This window comes from Arachis ipaensis, chromosome B03, assembly GCF_000816755.2.
Source record: "Arachis ipaensis cultivar K30076 chromosome B03, Araip1.1, whole genome shotgun sequence".
NCBI classification, from domain to species: domain Eukaryota; kingdom Viridiplantae; phylum Streptophyta; class Magnoliopsida; order Fabales; family Fabaceae; genus Arachis; species Arachis ipaensis.
In genome coordinates this window covers 130,776,590-130,784,721 of record NC_029787.2, presented here as the reverse complement: position 1 = coordinate 130,784,721, position 8,132 = coordinate 130,776,590, and the positions used below count along the sequence as shown (strand labels likewise).

General features: G+C 35.3%; 1 pseudogene; it reads left to right on the top strand.

Annotated features, from left to right (window-relative positions):
• LOC107633871 lies at positions 1,522 to 7,695 on the top strand (annotated as a pseudogene).

Sequence of the window (8,132 nt, the reverse complement as noted above, 5' to 3'; positions counted from 1 at the left end):
AATATTCTAAACGATCCAAAAATGAATTCTAACCTAGAATATTGTTTTGATTCGTATGGAAAGATACAATTTGAACTAAATTAATATAAAATAATCATTTTATTTCTTATATAAATAATTAACTAATATATAAATTTAGTTGGTACTATACTTTCATTAACTACCATGGGCTATGTTACATATATATAGTACGTAAGTACGTAACTGATAACTGATAACTTGTAGTTTTGCACAGTTCACATATAGGTGTCGGTTTACTTTATTGTTAATGTACAGTTGAATTTGCTCCTTTTATAGATCAGTTGGAAAATAGAGAAGTTGGTAAGTATTTGATATAAAGGACTAGAGAAACAAAGTTACATACTGAGACAAACTTACAGCATAGTAAAATAAACTTAAATGGACTTATTACAAACGGAGCATGTATAATGCACAGCGGTACAGATATATGTGCTATAAAGTAATAAAACGGTTTAAATTTTAATGACCTTTTTAACTTTACAATTAAAAAGAGTTCTTTTATTCTGCTCCATCCCACCTCAAAAAAACTCATAAAATTTTATTATTATTAAAAATGACATAAAGTAAATTAGTACCGTGTAATTATTATACCCACTGTTGTACTTAACTTGCTTTGTTTTGAAAAATAGGCCTTCACTGTATAAACTATAAAGTAATCAAAATTACAGCAGATACAAAGTGTTTATAGAATCTTATTACTTTCGGCGATCCGCACTCATGCCTATCGCCCATAAATTAATAGACAAGCTTAAGCTTGATTTAGTTAATTTAACCAAGACCTCAGTTGCTCATTAACCCAGATTAAGCTTGGTTTAATTACCGGAAACAATCATTAATCAAGCCATAGCTAAGCCTCACGCCTTGGGTTTGGTTAGGTACTTGGGCTAGTATATAATTTATTTATTTATTTATTTTTTTATATATACTAAAAATCACCGAAAATCACTCTAATAAGTGATAATTATACAAATATAAAATTACTCAACTTAAAAATTACATAAATTACAAATTGTACAAATCTAATAAATATAACTACAATATTAAATAAATATTATATAATAACATTTTAAAAATATCAATATTATAATTAAGAGTTAATGCACAACTTGGTCTTTAAAATTTAAATCATGCATCAATTAAATTCTTAACTTTTGTAAATGATCAACTACGTCTCTTAATTTGAGACACGTAAATTCACGTTCGTTCTTGAATGAACTATCGTGTTAATGGTGTTGATATGCATTGTTAAGTGCCAACTTGAAATTACAGTTGTACGCTAATGTGGACGAAAGTTGAATCTGGCTCAAATTGGTTCTCAAATTTATTTTCTAATATCCAAATTAGTCTATCTTAAATAAAATCCTAACCCTCCTTCATCTTTAATTTTCATCGTCATTTCTCTTTTGTTCTCTGTCCTCTTTTCTCCCATTCATCTTTTGAATGTCTCCCACCATCAACGACTTCCGCGTAAAAAAACACAAAGAAACCTTTTACTTATAAATGATATGTTTCTTTATGCATTTAGAATTGGTGAATAATTTGGGAATAATTGCGAAATCTGGGACGAAGAAATTCATGGAGACGCTGCAAGTCAGTGCTAATGTCAGCATGATTGAGCAGTTCAGTGTTGGATTTTACTCTACGTACTTGATTACCAAAAAAGTGATTGTGACAACCAAGCATAACGATGATGAGCAGTACATTTGGTAATCATAGGCTGGTGAATTATTTACTGTGACCAGTGCTACCAGGTGGGAGCAATTCGGAAGAGGAACCAAATGATCTCTTTTTCGCAAAGATCAGATAAAAAACAACATATTTATTTGTGTATAAATTTATTTAAAAACACAATGAGGTATGTACATCAATTTGAATAATTGTGCATGCTTAGTTTTTAGACTTTAAGAAAAACTTTTATAATATTTTAGGTAATTTTTTTAATTGAAAGTTGATTTAATTTGAGCTTGTAATAGAAGATTGTTGGAAGATTGAATTGGCATAATAGGACTTCATAGTAGTTGAAACTCTTTGCAAAAAAGGCCAAGATCAAGAGTATTGGCTTTGTTAACAAGGCTTATCTAAGAAAGAAAATTGTTGTTTTTCAAAACTGAATTGATTCAATTTCAAAATATCACACTATACAATGGAGCACCCACACACACACGCACACACGCACACACGCATCACTAGAGCAGAGGAGTGCTGCTGGGGTGTGAAACAGATCAGAAATCACAAATGTTGTAAAATAGAACTAACAGCCATCACAACCACCAGTAACTAACTAACTGACTATACAAAACTAACTTCTATGTGCATGCCTACTCTCAACACCCCCTCAAACTTAGGGAGGGATGAATCCATATCCTAAGTTTGTCCTTGAATCTGGTGAACAGGGTAACTGAGAGAGGTTTGGTTAATAAGTCCGTCACTTGGTTAAGAGCTGAGATATGCACCACATAAAACTGTTTAGAGTTAACCAAGTCCCTGATAAAGTGCAAATCCATCTCCAAGTACTTGCACCTGCTGTGCAGAACAGGATTGGCAGCAAGTAAACAGGTGCTATGATTGTCACAGTAGATTGTTGGAGATATTTGTTATGGGACTTCTAGTTCTCCCAATAGCTGCCGGATGCTCATGATCTCCGTTTGAGCTGATGCTATTGCCCTATATTCTGCTTCGGTGGTAGATCGGCTAACCTTTGACTGCTTGCCACTCTTTCAAGTTATCAAGATGCAGTAACCAGTAGTCGACCTTCGATCATCCAAGTCCGAAGCCCGGTCCGAATATGCAAATTAAATGAGAGAATGCGATAGTCAGTGCATTTGGAAAAAACTAACCCTTATTGAAGTGTACTTTGGAGATATCGAAGTATCCTCTTTATCGCCTTCCAATGTTGAATGGTTGGTGAATGCATAAATTGCGAGACTTTATTCATGGCAAATGCTAGATCTAGTCTTGTGATCGTGAGATATTGTAAGGCTCCTACTATGGACCTGTATCTCTTAGGGTCTTTAAAAGGGTCTGAGTCACCTTTACTCAGTTTCAAAGAAGTCATCATAAGTGTAGGCATCGGATTTGAATTTGTCATTCTAGCACGATATAACAAGTCCTTTGCATATTGTGTTTGAGTAAGCATCAACTTCTGGTCAGGTAAATAGTGTGCTTCAGGACCTAAAAAGAAATGAAACAAACCAAGATCCTTCAAAGAAAAGATACAATTCAATTGCTTAATTAGGCTGTCTATTGCAACAGAGTTGGATCCGGTGACAATAATATCATCTACATATATCAACATATAAGTGACATCAGAATTCGTTTTTCTGATGAACAATGCCACATCAGAAGTGGTATTCTGAAATTCAAGAGTTCTTAAAGTAGAGGCAAGAGTATGATACCAAGTCCTTAGGACTTATTTAAGACCATATATGGCTTTGTGCAGTTTACAGACTTTGAGAGGCTGCCTCTCATTATATCCAACTGGCTGCTGCATATAGACAATTTCTGATAATGCCCTGTTTAAAAATGCATTATCAAAATCAAACTGCCTTAGGCACCAATTATTTGTGAGTGCAATAGTGATAATGATTTGTACTGACACTAGCCTCACTATAGGGCTGAAAATTTCTTCAAAGTCAATCGCTTCCACTTGATAAAAATCTTTTGCAACTAATCTTGCCTTATACCTAAGAATTTTACCATCTGCATTCCTTTTAATGGCATATACCCATTTGCACCCAACAATAGTTGCATTAGGTGGGGGATCAACCAGGGACCATGTCCCACATTTTGCTAGAGCCGCATACTCATTGTCCATAGCCTACTTCCAATGAGGACAAGTGAGAGCCTGATTGGTATTTTTCGGTAATTGGTTGATTAGATCAGTAGTGTCAGCAACGGCCACCAGGTTTCTAGGCTTAACAATACCAGATTTTAGTCTAGTGGTCATAGGGTGAATATTGGAAGAAAGGGATGGAGCGGTGGTGGCAAGGGTGTATTGGTTGCAGCAGGTTGACCTAGGGTAGAGGAGCATGAACTATCATCTTGAGCTGATGTAGATTTAGTGGTTGTTATGGGAGAGGAAATAGTGGTATGTGTATGAAAATTTGGTGGACTATCAATGTATGATAAGTGTTTATTTTCTGAAGAAGTTGGCTGGTAGAGGCAGAAGTGGAATCAGGGTGACTAATCAAAGGTATGACTCCAGCCGGTGCATGATTAGTGGAGGGAGGTGGGGACAGTGCAGAGGGCCTGGAACTTTCCATTTCTAAAAAGGAAAAATAAGTTCATCAAAAAGTACATTTCTAGAGATAAAAATCTTGCCCTCCTGATTAAGACATTTATAGCCTTTATGATTTGAATCATAACCTAAGAATACTCACATTTCTGATTTATTGAACTTCCTTTTATTGTATGGTCGTAGTAAGGGATAACAAGCACAACCAAATATCCTTAGAGACATATAATCTGGTGGCTTGTGAAAGAGAGCTTCATAAGGGCTTCAAAAATTGAGTTTTGCTATAGATAATCTATTTATAAGAAAGCATGCAGTGGTAAAGGCAGCATCCCAGTATTCTAAGGGCATGGATGCAGTAGCTAAAAGGGATAAGCCAGTTTCAGTTATATGTCTATACTTCCTCTCTACACTCCCTTGTTGTTGGTGAGTGTAGGGGCATGATAGACGATGTGAAATACCATGCTCATGAAGAAATGATGTAAAGGATTTTGACAAAAACTCCATGCCATGATCACTTTGAATACTTTTTGATTTCATGTTGGTTTGGTTCTCCATGAGTGTTTTGTAATTTTGCAAAGCAATAAGTACCTATGATTTGTTAACAAGAAGAGAAATAGATGAGAATTTTGTACAAGCATCAACAAAACATATATGATATCTAAAACCAGATTTTGAAACAAAAAGAGCTGCCCCCAAATGTTAATGTAAACCAGTTCCAGGGGATAATTATAAATAGAATCAGAATCTTTAAAAGGTAATTGATGCATTTTTGTCATAGTGCAAAATTCACAGACTTGGTAGGATAAATCAGATTTGGAGAAAGAAAAATTGCATTGGGACATGACTTTTTGAACAGTTCCTAGATTGCTATGGCCAAATCTCTTGTGCCATAGTTTAGTAGGTAAAATAGGCCTAAATTGAGTATTGAGGACAGTAGGAATGTTATTGTAGTGCTGATTTCTAGATATCTCTATTGTATTGGTGGAATTACCATGAACTGAATGTGTGGTAGCAGTAGAATTTAGAGTACAACTTTTAATAACAGATGCATATTTATGAGAACAGTCATGTACTGTAGCATTAGAGACAATAGTATTAAGAGCACTAGGAAAGGAGTCATGCTTGTCACACACAGAATCAGACTTATTATTAGGAGAGTGAGTAAAATTGAGGAAAGAATTAGTGTCATTCTTATTCATCTTGATATCTTTATTGAGATCATTACAAGTTTGATTTTTACACACAGCAACAGAATTGAAAGGAGTAACAGATTGTTTTGAAACATCTGAATTAGCTAAGCCTTGTGAATTATTAGCAGGAAATGTAATCATTCTATTTCTAGGGACAACTAATTGATCAAAGCAATATATGCCTCCTTTAGCCATTCCTTGAAAGAGATGATCCCGAGTAACCTGATCACGAATTACACAAAAGTTAGGCTAGAATTCAAAGAATATATTACTGTCTTTTGAAATTAAGAAACACTTAATAAATTCTGAGAAATATTAGGAACATGTAGCAGGGTATTTAACTTAAAGCATATATTACGACATTTATCATATAGAAGAGATGAGCCATGGTGCAAAATGGGAATCCCATGGCCATTACCAATAAAGACTTGTTCTGGACAGTTTATAGTATCTGATGATTTGAGAAGGCTGGCATGGTCAGCAGTAAGATAATGGCTAGCTCCTGAATCAAGGTACCATGCCGTATTTGGAAGAGCTGAATTGGTAGAAAAACAAGCTCTAGGTTGGTGAAATGATGAGGAGGGTGGTGGTGGGAAAGAATTGCTATAAGGAACTTGGGTTGGAGGTGGTGTATTAGTTTGTGCAGAAGTAGGTAAATTCTGGTATTGAGGGGTGGAGGGTACAGAGTTGTTCGAATTCTGGAATTGAGGATCATATCTAAAGAAGCAATTCTGCACCATATGGCCAAGTTTGCCACATAATTGGCACTGTGGTCGCTGATTACCAAATCTTGCACCACGGCCAAAGCGACCTCTACGCCCTTTTCTTCCATCGGTCCCTCTGTTAAAATTGTACCAAGAAGTTGAAGGAGTTTGGGCTAAATTGGCCAGAACAATTCCCTGGTCAGGTTTCTTGTATCTTTCAAGTAAATCCTCATAGCCAAGTAAAAAAGACTCAGCTTCTTAAACTGTAAAGTTTGACATTCTTGACATTACAGATGTAACATATTCATGATATTCCTCTGTAAGGCCATCTAAGATAGCCTGTATATGATCATCCTCGGTAAGAGGATATCCAATGGCCAAAAGAGAATCCACCAGTTTTCGAATGATAGCCAAATATTCAGTCACACTCCCAGTTTTCTTGACAGATCGATGTTGTGTCTTGAGGCTTTGAATTCGGGTTCTTGATGATGTAGTGAAATAAGAATGAATTACATTCCATACCTGATAAAATTGTTTGCAGTTTACCACCTTATGTTTGAATGTTACTGACATAGAAGCCAGAATCCAGTTCATGAGAGCTTTATCATTCTGCCTCCATTCTTTAAATTTGCTTGATTCTTTCTTGGTTGAGGGAGTAGCTGGTGGTTTTGCAGGTGTGGCTTGTTTTGTTGAATCCAAAGCTGCCTTTTCTTCAACAGAATCTTGTGAGTTGAATTCAGGAGGAATGTTTGAAGGATCCAGATGATCTTCAAGTTCAAGGATTTCAAGGGTAAGAAGAACAACTTACTGTCATGTTGAAAAGTTATTTTCTTCTAGCTTGTCCTGAATTGGAACTAGGACATTTTTGACAGTAAAGGTTGAATTCGAGAGAAGAAATGCCATGGATCTTCACAACCTTGCTCTTGATACCATGTTGGAGGATTGAATTGGCACAATAGGACTTCACAGTAGTTGTAACTCTTTGCAAGAAAGGTCAAAATCGAGAGTATTGGCTTTTTGTTATCAGCGCTTATTTAAGAAAGAAAATTGTTGTTTTTCAGAACTGAATTGATTCAATTTCAAAATATCACACTATACAATGGAGCAGCTATAAGCTCACTAGAGCACAGGAGTGCTGCTGGAGTGTCAAACAGAATTATCAGAAATCACAGGTATTACAAAATAGAACTAACAACCATCACAACCACCAGTAACTAACTAACTGACTATACAAAACTAACTTCTATGTGCATGCCTACTCTCAACAAAGATAATGACTAAGTAATTGATATTACTTTTGGTTTTAACAGTCAAAGTACTTGGAGGAGAGAAGAATTAAGGATCTGTAAAGAAGCACTCAAAATTAATTCGGTATTCTATTTATCTTTAGATTGAGAAGATCATTGAAAAAGAGACCGGTGACAATGAAGATGATAAACCAAAGAAGAAGGAGGAAGGTGATGATGTTGAGAAAGTTGATGAAGAAAAAGAAAAGGACTCAAAGAAGATGAAGATCAATGAGGTTTCTTATACAACAGATAAATAAAAGATGAACAGGAGAAGAAAAAGACAAAGAACAGAAGAGAAGAGATGTTGAAAATTAAGGACAAAAGAAGGTTAGGGTTTTCTAATTTAAGATGGACTAATTTGAATATTAGAAAATAAATTTGGGGACCAATTTGAGTACATTAGCATACAACTGGAATGTCAAGTAGTTGGCACTTAACAGTACACATGAGTCTCATTAAGGTGGCAGTTTACTTAGAGATATGGGTGTTCATGAATCGGATCCAATCCGCATATCCGCGGTGTTTATCTGAATTCGATCTGAAAATTGCGGATATGGATCTGATCCGCAAGGCTATCGGATCGGATTGCAGATTTTGTGTGGGTATTTGCATATCCGATCTCCATATCCGCGTATTTGCAAAAATAAAGAAATAAATAAGTAAATATTCTTTTTATGTTTTATTTCAACTAATA